Source organism: Mesocricetus auratus, unplaced genomic scaffold, assembly GCF_017639785.1.
Source record: "Mesocricetus auratus isolate SY011 unplaced genomic scaffold, BCM_Maur_2.0 Super-Scaffold_100714, whole genome shotgun sequence".
Taxonomy (NCBI): domain Eukaryota; kingdom Metazoa; phylum Chordata; class Mammalia; order Rodentia; family Cricetidae; genus Mesocricetus; species Mesocricetus auratus.
In genome coordinates this window covers 4,587,905-4,599,430 of record NW_024429270.1, presented here as the reverse complement: position 1 = coordinate 4,599,430, position 11,526 = coordinate 4,587,905, and positions in this window count along the sequence as shown.

Below are 11,526 nucleotides of genomic sequence, written 5' to 3'. Positions count from 1 at the left end.
CTTTCACAAGATAACCAGGGCAGGAGAGTCTATAATGAACTAATCCAGTGATAAGAAACCATTTCATCTATGGCTTAGAGTTGGCCCTTTTAATAAAAATCCAACAGAAAGTATTTTCCCCTTAAATTACTTACTTTTGTTGATTTTATCTCACCTGTGAAGTGTTGGATGACTTTTTGGCAAGACATGAATGGAAAGAATGAGAAATAGACTTAGTATTGGGGCTCAGACCTTGAATAGGTGTAGTCAGTAGCAAATGAATGTTGCTCAATGAAGGATTTCAAAGGTTAGTGGGTCAAACGCATAAAGAACAGGATGTGGAGAGGCAAAGAAAGGAAGGAAAAACATTACCCCTGGTTATTATGAGTGGAACAGTTAAAGAAGTAGCAGGGCATTTATTGTTTATAGACAGGGAAGAAGATGCTTGGAGAATATAAATCGAATACTGCTTACATATATTGATTTTATGATAACTATTTCATTCCCTCTTCTTCCGGGATAGCTAAGTTTAGAGTTCATCAAAGAAGGCAGTCATAAAAGATACAGGACTTTGATGGGAGTCTTAGTCACTAGAGAAATACACATTTTTTGATAATTGGTGTTACTTGCCTGTAATTAGTTGCATGAGTAATACTCAGAATAAAGATTAGTAAACACTGCACTGTTTGCATGCAGTACAAGCTGCTAGCATACTATGAATCTTTCACTTCCTTCTGAATAGTATAGAAATTAAGAGGGCCCTCTTCTAAGTAAAGTATCTCCTAAAATCTACATGATGCAGACACCACTGTCATTCCATGTTCTGGTCCAGGACAGGCCAGTTTCTCAGTGAGTTCCATGAGATAGGTCATATAAATACAGGCTACTCCCACATTATGGGAAGTATTTTGAAATCCACATATGAATAATTCCCTATTTTCATAACGATCAACATTTACTAGAAGATCATCTAGGTGCCTATGGAAGAATTATCATTACCAAAAGCCGGGAAGATAGCTTTTTTGAACTGTGTTGGAAAGAGATTGTTCGACGGACCTGTGCTTCCTTCACAGGGACACAGCACAGCAGAACCATACTAATGGTTGATTCTAAGAGTGTCAGACTTGTTTCATCATTTGCCATGTGTTTAGTCTTTTTAAAACACAAAGTTAAAGATGTTTCTAACTTCAGAATACCTGCCTTCACAGTGGCCAGTGGTAAGGAGAGTTCAAAGCAAAGTCCTGGCTCTTAAAACACCAGAAAACTTTCTGGTGTTTCAGATGAGGGTCTTGTTGTGTATATTTATAGCCATAATTCATTTTTGCTAAAAAAAACCCTCCAAATGGGTAGGTAATGCAGCTGCCCCCCATTTTACAGCTGTGGGCTTGTTCTTGCAAAGGTTGGGTAGCATAGGTTATCACAAAGTGTTGCTCATGAAATTGTGAGCTCCATACTTGACACATACCTATTACACTCTCCTCTTCTTTGGAGAGATGCAGGAATCATAGACAATCAGTACTTTGCTATTAGCATCCTAGCTTTCCAGCTCTACTGAGAACCCACTCAAAAGGATCACTAGTCATGTACAGCAGACAAGAAAAAATTTCAAAGACAGTTTCAAACATGCTTTTAGAAAATATTGGACTCCAAAGTCCGTGTGTATACTTGGGATGGGTACTGATCTGCTGCCCAAGGCTCAATAGAACAATGTGAGGTGCACTCTCACCCTGAACTCTTGGGGAAGGGTCTAGGCCCTGCCCTATATGAAATGACAGACTATGGACACCCCCATGGAGGGCCTCACCCTCCCTAGGGGAATGAGGGGATAATGGGGGGGGTTAGGGGGGCACGGGAGGAGGGGAGAGGAACCTGGAACTGACTTGTGAAGCAACCTCGTTTCTTATCTAAATTTAAACTGGAAAAAAAAGAAAGTTATTTGAATGCATGTTAAAAAAATATTGGACTAATAATAAAAATAATAACAATGAATGAGATTCATTCTGGAGTTAACTTTTTAAAGGACTTTCATTTTTCATTTTGTTCTCTATGTATGACATTTACTAAGCTTGTACAATAACCAAGTTCTAAGGAAGGAAATCCTTGAATTATTCAGTGCTCATTGTACTTTGTGTGTGTGTGTGTGTGTGTGTGTGTGTGTGTGTGTGTGTGTGTGTGTGCGTGTGTGTGTGCTGGTATTGAATGTTGGCTCTACACATATAAGGCAAGCATGCAGCCATTGATCTGTGCTCCAGTCACTACTGTACCTCTCTTGTTCCAGCTCCCACATATGATGAGTGCTTGATAAATATAAATTAATCCCCATTCCTTAAAAGCAAAGTCCCATTTCTGTAATTATTAGAAGAAAGAGCTCATGTGAAGAGTGCATTAAAAAGTACACCCCAATACACCAACTGACAGTCAGTGACAATCTAATTGCATCTCTGCCATCCCAGAGAAGCTATTTGTTGTCACTTATAATGATTCTACAAATTAACAATCAACTGGAAAGAGACAGTTTCAGATGCAACCTCTTCACAGTTCAAAGCAGGTCTTTGGTACTGAGCATATTACCAGAAAAGCTAAGTGTTCCTAGAAAGTAGAAGTACCTCTCCTTTTTGCTATGAACCATATGTTATAACCAAAAGAGAATACCACTGGAGACATTACTGAATAGTCTCTGTTTTGGCAATAGCTTTCCCTGTGCAAGAAGTGGAGCAGTGGTCACGAGTAAAATTAGAAATGGTGCCTCTCAATATTAATCCTTTGCTTCTTTAACATGCTTCATGGCAAGGCGGAGGTAAGGACCAAGGACTTTTAAGACTCATTGCTTTGATTCTGATCTGTCATTTTCTACACTTGATGGCTTCGTGGTAAGCACAGCAACCATGTGTGGATTTATCAATTTAAATGAATTAAAATAAAATCAATTGAAACAAATGAGATACACAGTTTCTTGGAAATCATAGTTATGAGAAGCCATAGTTATGGTTTCATATCATGTGCTCAGACACACAGGGCATGCCTGCCAATCACAGAATGTTGTAATGAATAGCACTATTTTAAAACAGTCACTTTCACCTTCATGGCTACATTGTAATCCAACCACCTCCAGGGTGCTAGTACATAAGCCTCTTTCCCTACTGGTTACCTTCTCTATTAGCAGTCATAACATCAAAAATTAAATCAGACCACAGTATCTTCTTTTTTTTTTCAAGTTCAGGAGAAACTTTATTCATTTACCACTTCCTCTGTTTTATTTATAATATATTTTTTCACGCAATATATTTTGATCACAATTTTCCCTCGCCCAAATCCTCCCAGAGAGTTAATCAATGGGAACATACTATGATATTAATTTTTTTGATGGCTAAGTCATCCAGCCTCTGGTATTTTGTTTTGTCATCACAAACTGATTATCTTGACAGTTTTCACCAGGACATGGATAGCTTCTGTGAATACTTGCTTTTGCTCAGATTAATCCCTTTCTGGTGAATTAATACCAACTTTCTTCTTGTACAACCTGCTTTTATTGTGTCTTTCTGTACATTGGAGTAAAGTCCAAGCATGTTGCTTCTGTCCACCAAACTTCCTATAGCATGACTTATATTTACCTTTTAACACTTTCCCTATTTCTTCTTCCATCTTCTCTTCTTTTTTTCTATTCCAAAATACAATGACTCCCTTGAATTCTCCAAGAATGTCTCCACTTTATGGATTTAGCATGACTAATCTCATCATTTGCAATGTTTCCCTCCATTATTATTAAATAACTTGCATCATTTAAATCATATCTCCAATTAAGTTTACCATCACATCAGTTTGACAATTTGCTTATAATTGGTCATAATAATATCTTTGAATACTTTTACCATTGCCTGCTAATTTGTTACTCATATGATATTTTCTTATTTATTTTTTGCTGTTATAAAATATAGCATAGAGAGTCTTATTTGTATCTTTTGCTCAAGGCTGACCATTATGCCTAGCACATTCTCTGGTAAAAAAGGAAGGCTCAGTAAGTAATTTATAATTTTAATGATTGATTGGGACACAGAAAATCTGAATATATTTGATTCCTAGGATCACTGAAAAATATAGGTGCATTCATCATTTAATCTTACAGCTTAATCCTGAAGTAGGTACTGTTTTTAATTCCATGAGGAGGGTAATGCTTTACCAATATTAGTGTTCAGTCTTTCTTTAAACAACTAACTTTTAGATTTTGCAATTAATGCATGTCTAATAGCAATCTACACTTATTGGGTGTTGTGTGATGCTTTGATACATGTGGCATTTGCTCAGAGCATATGAAGCTGTCTAAAGAAAAGCAACTCTTAAACATTATTAGTGACAATGTGAATTTGTGCAGGCATAATCAAAATGAGTATGGGGTCTTCAGAAAAATTGAAAGTAAAACTACAGTAGTATCAAGCAACCATATTGCTGAACATTTGTTCTCTTTGTATATGATAGTGGGTAATCATTATCTGGACATCTTAGCACAGATTGCTGATAGAATATTCATTAAGGAAAATCAAGCAGTTGGTAAAGAAACCAAAGCATAGTGAAAGCCTTGGAGAAACTCAATGGCTCCTTTCTCTGAAATATCCATTTGTATATTTCTTCCCATCTTTTTGAAGGCTGAATTATTTCTACAAGGTCTGTATGGTCTCAGAGATAGCCAAAGTTTAAAAGGTCCATGCAGTTTGATCTTGTAAATCATTCACAAATGGAAGTTTGATGCTCAAATCAGTGCTACCAAATGAACAACTCTGTAAGAATAGCAACATGTAGTAGATAAAGCTGAGATATTTGAACCTCTCTTGCCATGTATGTCTCTATTATTGTATGATTATTTATATGTGCTATGATCACTAAGTTTGAAAATGGTCTATGTTTAGTTTGAACATATAACTATGACTTAGAATCTAAAAAACACAATGAGTACTTTCGATAAAAATACCTCAATGTTTGTGTATCTACACCTCTTAGGCCACAGGAAGAAAAATTCTTCTAAAGTGGAAACACATACATATTACAGACTAATGACCTAAATTTATCTAGATAAAGCAAAGACTTAACCATCTAACTGCAGGATTCGTTTTTTTTTTGTTGTTGTTGTTGTATGTTTTTCTTTCATTGTATTCTTTGTATGCAGTGAGATGACTTAGCCATGGTTTGCATGGGTTTGGTCTAGGACAGGTGATACTAATGAAAATACATTCTAAGAAGGCAATGACAAATCTACTGGCTCATCTACCTTTAACAAATGAGAATAGAACTGACCACCACATTTCAGTCAAGTTAAAAATTAACTGATCAGCTTAGTTGAACACAGAGATCACTTTGGCTGCACTAATTCCTAGCAGCATTAATTGTATAAGATCACAGAGTCATGTATCAAACCTTAAGAAATATGTAAGTCCCAGATAAAAACAGCTGTGGGTGTTAGGGAGAAATAATCAGAAGAATCAAGAGGCTAGATACTCATATCTTTTTGTTTTGGAAATTAATAAGTTTATTACAAATGGTAAATCTCTGAGTAACTGCAAATCAGTTTATATTTATAATGGAATTGTTGGGCCTAAAAAGGTTCAGATGAGAGGTCCAGGGTAACCTCCTTAGCCTGGCTAGAGTTTGGCAACCTGTCTCTGGCCTTTAACTTCTGCATGGGGTGACTCAGCAAGGCCTGATGTAATACTGCCCCCTGTATAGCTACCTATGAGCTTGGTTGAATAATATTGGCCCTTCCTCCTCACATCATTTTACCTCATCCTAACATTCCTATCTCCTACTTCAGCCCTATATACGTTCCTGTCTGTTGGAATAAATCGAGATCCTGCTTTGACAAGTATCTCAACTCAGAGTATATATCTCCCCGGTAACTAGTAGGGGGTAGGGTCTGAGTCCTCAGCCCCTGGAAGAGACTAGCTGTACTGGACGTTCCCGGGTCTACCTGCAGGAGAATCCAGCATGGAATTCCAGATAATACACATGACTTGTTGAGATTCATAGAGGTATTAGGTGATAGGTTTTCAAACAGAGTGAATTTTCAAAAGAACTAGTTCATAGCTTAAATTCTTTTAGGCATTTAATTTGAAAATTAGAAACAGATTTTTATGAACTAGATTTTAAATTAAGGTCAGTATTTTGACTCTATCAATTATGCAAAAGAAAATTAAAAATATATCTTCCCAGCTCTAAAACAAACCAGCAAAGAAAACAAAAACAGTAACTGACTTAGGTGACATATAAACTTAAGATGGCATGGAGATAATCTTGTGTGAACTCAGAAATTACATCTCTCACATCTTTTGTTTTCAGGAATTTCTCAACTTGATATTTTGTCATTAAATGGAAACAAATTGTTAAAAATAAAAGATTGCAATAAGACTATTACAAAGTGTAATTTCAGCCTATCTTTGTCTCTTGATTCCATATTTGTTTTCACTTAGGCTGATATTCCCTCACCACTAATTTCACAATTTGTTTAGGATTTCATAAAAATACCATATCCTTTCCAATACTCTACATTTATCAGATTAATAATAATAATAACAATATAATAGTTTGATTCACATTTGTGGTTAAGCTAAACTCAATGTAAGTTCAATTTCAATATTTAGGAACACTGAGGGAGAATGTGGAGAAGAGTTTTCTTGTTTATGCTATCAATGCCAGCTTCATTTTATTACTTTATTAACATGTTTATTTGGTATTAAACATTACTCCTACTAGGTTAACGTGCATCACAGTACCAGTAAATAATCCAAGTTACACTTAAAAGTATATAACTTTTAAGGTCATGGATCACATCTTCATTTTTTATAGCATTCCTGCTGACAGCTTGAACTGTCATTTTACAAATAAATTAAACATTCAGCATTTATTAAGTAAACAATGCATTACTCATTAGCCTCAAAGTGATTCTTGAGCTTGAAGGAACCCGAGGGCACTTCCTGACAAAAATGGAGTAGCTCAAATTTACCATTTGAGTGTAAACAGTGACCAAAATACGAGGCTCATTTTCAGAAATATTTAGTTGATGTCATACACTTGAAAAAAATCAAGCATAAGGAAAATGACTCCTTTTATGATATCTTCCCTAAAGATTCCCTAAAGCAAAGACAAACTGATTTGACTGCCTGGTCAAACACAGGCACTCCTGCTGGGGAGGAGGAGCTGAGATCTTTGAAAAGATTTTGATCAGCAGGAGGGTCTCTTTGGAAGGGATAGTGGGAGGAGAGTCTGTCTACCAGGCAGTTTATGGATGGATGAGCAGCCAAATGGCTTGATGAGATAAGAGGGAATACTTCTAAGGCCACTTTCTCCAGAAAAAAAATTTCCCATCCATATGACAGTACTTGGCTGATTTCCAAGGGTCTAGTTTATCAGGCTGTATGTATCTGGATTTCTGTATGGAAAGGTACAAATACTAAGCCTTGTATTATGTGAAATATGTAAGTTAATTTGTAAATATTAATGCAATTAGGAAAGGTTACAACTAGACATGAAGGCACAGAAAATATCGGTATTCATTTGTTCTCTTTTGTCACGTCTTCAGAGTATGTTGAATTACATAAAATATTAAAATTAATGAAGACTTTCATTTAAAACTCATAAAATCAGCATTCCAGATAAAATAGTCCCTGTGATTTCCATGAAATTATTATGGACCATTTCAGCAGGCATCCACTGAAATTTCTTCAGATTTTTTTTCTTCTTTTTTTTTGTATTTTGCTTTGTTTTTAATTTTTGATAGAGACTTTCTATATAATGCTGACTCCCCTGAAACTCACTATGTAGACCAATCTTGCACTGAGCTCAAAAAGACCTGCCTGCATTTGTCTCCCAAGTTCTGGTAATGAAAGCATGTGTCACAAAGCCTGGTCAAATTTCTTTTTCTGTGTCTCCCCAGGTAAAGATTACAATCTCTTAAGACTTTTAAGAGAAAATATCTGGAAAAGTGGCACTGTGGGTAAGAATTTGCTGACCTTGCAGAGGAGTTGTGTTCAGTTGCCAGGACACACCCGATACACCAGAATTATCTAGAGCTTCACTTTTTGGGATCCTACATCCACTTTTTGCTTCCTCAGACACCATCAGACACATGGGACATTCACATGTGCAGGTAAAACAGTCCTGCATATAAGTATTAAAAAATAATACTTGGCTGGGCGTTGGTGGCGCACGCCTTTAATCCCAGTACTTGGGAGGCAGAGGCAGGCGGATCTCTGTGAGTTCGAGGCCAGCCTGGTCTACAAGAGCTAGTTCCAGGACAGCCTCCAAAGCCACAGAGAAACCCTGTCTCGAAAAACCAAAAAAAAAATAATAATAATACTTTTTAAAGACAGTGGGGTAAGCCAGGCAATGGTGGCACACGTCTTTAATCCCAGCACTCGGGAGGCAAAGGCAGGCAGATCTCTGTGAGTTTGAGGCCGGGCTGGTCTGACAGCCTCCAAAACAATACAGAGAAACCTTTCTCGTAAAAACAAACAAACAAACAAAAAAACAAAAAACAAACAAATAAACCCACAGTGGGGTATCATAATGCATTACATTATTCCCTGCATTCAGAATGACCTCAGTGGGTTTAAGGCCAACCTTGACTACATAGCAAGTTCTAGTCCTGCTAGGGCTACATAGTGTGCCCCTATCTCACAAGGAAAATAAAAGAAGAATGAACAAAAGAAAAACAACACTATTTTTAGATTTCCTACAAACTTTCAGAAAATAAAACCATACATCACAGCATTTTCCTTTATTGTAAAAATGTACTATGTATATATCCTTGTAAGTGTGACTTTGCATGTATGTATATAGTCTTTTATTGAATATTTCACATGCCATTAAATACATCTAAGCATATATCTATCTGTCTATATATATATATCTCAAATATTTAAGATTTCATTAATTGCTTTGATGTCTACATTAAAGGAATATTTAAAATATACGTATCATTGCAAACTTATTTCTTAGAACATATGTTGAAATTTACTATGCTATTGGCTGTAATTACTCCTTTGTCATTTTTATTTAAAGTAAACCAATATGTTCTCTGCAGTTTCCATGTTATATGTAGTATATAACTTAAAGAGATTACACAAAGATATTTCCTATTGTTTCCATATTATGCATCATACTGTATTTTTATTTTTTTCAAATATGTATGCTGTCATAATAAATTTTCAATATTTAATTTCTTTGAAAAATTGGAGGCAGTATTTTCCTATGAATGAACATAATGTGTGGCCTTCAATGACATTGGATTTTGAATATAGATTAAATAGACATTAATCACCAAATGTCCATCTTTTGAAGACTGACTTGGAGATGATGCATTAAAATAAAATAGTCTCAAAATAGCAGTAATATAATGTTTTCATGGTAAAAATTTTCAGCCAGAAAAACAAAACAAAACATTGAGAAGGCAGTTGCTGACTTTGCAGTAGAGAGAGGAAATATAATACCAATGGTGTGGAGAAGACTACCACTAACCTGAATAATCATGACCAAATTACTTAAAGGAAGAAATAAATTAAAGCCACCTTTTTATTTGTTTTATTTATTTCCTGAGAAAAGCAGTACAGAAAAATTTGTAGTTGAGATTACACATAGGGCATAGGCCAATCCTTGAAAAACATACTTATTCATAAACAGAAACAAACCTTGTTTGTCTTTCTTATAAGAATTGTTTTCAAGCCTAAGATGGGTACAGACTGGTTTGTCAGAAACTCAAGATGCTTAAGGATATGAAAATTGGGTTTTGCAAAAAATATACAGGAACATCACTTATCCAGTGCTGTGTGACAAGACTTTTTCTGATAAGATACAACACAAATGTCTATTTCCCCCCAAATATGGATCCCATGACAGATCAAAATACAGATACCATCAAAGTCCAACTTGATAAACCAATGAGTTTTGTTGGGGTCACTTACAGGAAAATAGGGCGAGATTACATAAAGGATCAGAAATGAGTCAAAGACAGATGAATTATCAAAGCTTACCACAGCTTGGGTAACAGTTCACAAAATCTAGGAGCCTGGAGTAACATGGAAAGTGTGTAGTCAGCTCCAATTTACCCTGGACTAATACTTTTCCAGGCAGCTTGATTGGTTACTGTTTATTCCAGGAAGCTGGTCTCAGAGTTTTGCAGCTAGTCTAATCTTGGAGTGATTTTTGGTATCGTTTTTGCTTAATAAAGGGGCCTAGTGAAGCTGGTCAGTTTCAGGGACTTCCTGGAGCTATTTTAAATTGTTTACCTCCCTGCTCAAAAAACTTCCCTGCAGCATAGAATGCTTCAATGTCAGACGAAATTGTTATACAACATCCAGAAGGAAAAAGAAGGAATAATATTCAAGCATATGTCATCAAATTGTCTGTATGTGTGTCTCAGTGTGCGTGTGTGCACATGTGTTTATTCCAGTTAGCTTACTTTAAAAGCTGGTATATGGAGACAATATACTGGCATGCGTCTGTAATCTCAGCAGCAATTTGAATTAAAATACATGACTCAATTCTGTAGAGTGTCTAAAACAAAAAAACGAGTGCTATGAGTTGGAGTATAGTATAAGAAAGGATTTATAAAAATTGTACCAAAGTTCAAGATTATTCTTTTCGTTTTCATTTTAAATACCAACTCCCTGTTACTTTTCCCTCCCCTTCTCCTCTTCTGCTACCTCCACCTCTTCCCTCTTCCCATCAACTCCTCAAAGTGTGAAAGGCCTCACTTGGTGTGTCAACAAAGTCTGCTATACCAATTTAAGGACAGGACCAAGCCCCTCTCCCCTGTATCAAGGGTTCAGCATAGGACCTCTAGCATTGCTTCCTTTGAGCTCTCTTGGTCCTTAGTGAGAAGCTGATGTCATTGACCATTTAGAGATCCTAGGGTTTTTTACCTCAGGTAGAAAAAGTTTCAAGTTTCTTAATGTCAGAGGAACGGACAATTTCTTCCTATTTTTCCCTGCTGTGCAATGGTGGTATTGCCTTTAGTTCCAGTACTTGAGAGGCAGAGGCAGGAGGATCTCTGTGAGTTTGAGTCCAGCCTGGATTAGAGAGCTAGTTTCAGCAGAGCTAGGGCTGTTACTCAGAGATACCTTGTCTCAACAAACAGACAAGAAACTACAAATTTCTTTTTGTTAAACTCAATATTAAGGTAACATAAAAAGGTTTCATTTCCATGTTTCATGAAGTTTGTTTTCAAACAACCCCTTACCACCCTGCATATCCGCTGTGCTTCTTGTCTCATGTTTTCTTGTTGTACCCTGCGTTCCCACTGTTAGTTCCTCATGTCTGCGTTTTTATAATATGCATTATATTACCCTATTTTTCCAACCCTTATCCTGTTTTCTTCCTCTCTCATCATCTTCTTCCTCCTTTCATCCCTCAAATATATACATGTGAAGACACACATATTAACACACATGAAATTTTAAATCTAAGTTCAACATACAGGAGAAAATATGAAGCTTTTCTGAGTTTGGATTATTTCAGTTATGTAAGGACAATTTTTAAACATATAAGACAAGGAGAATTAGTCTC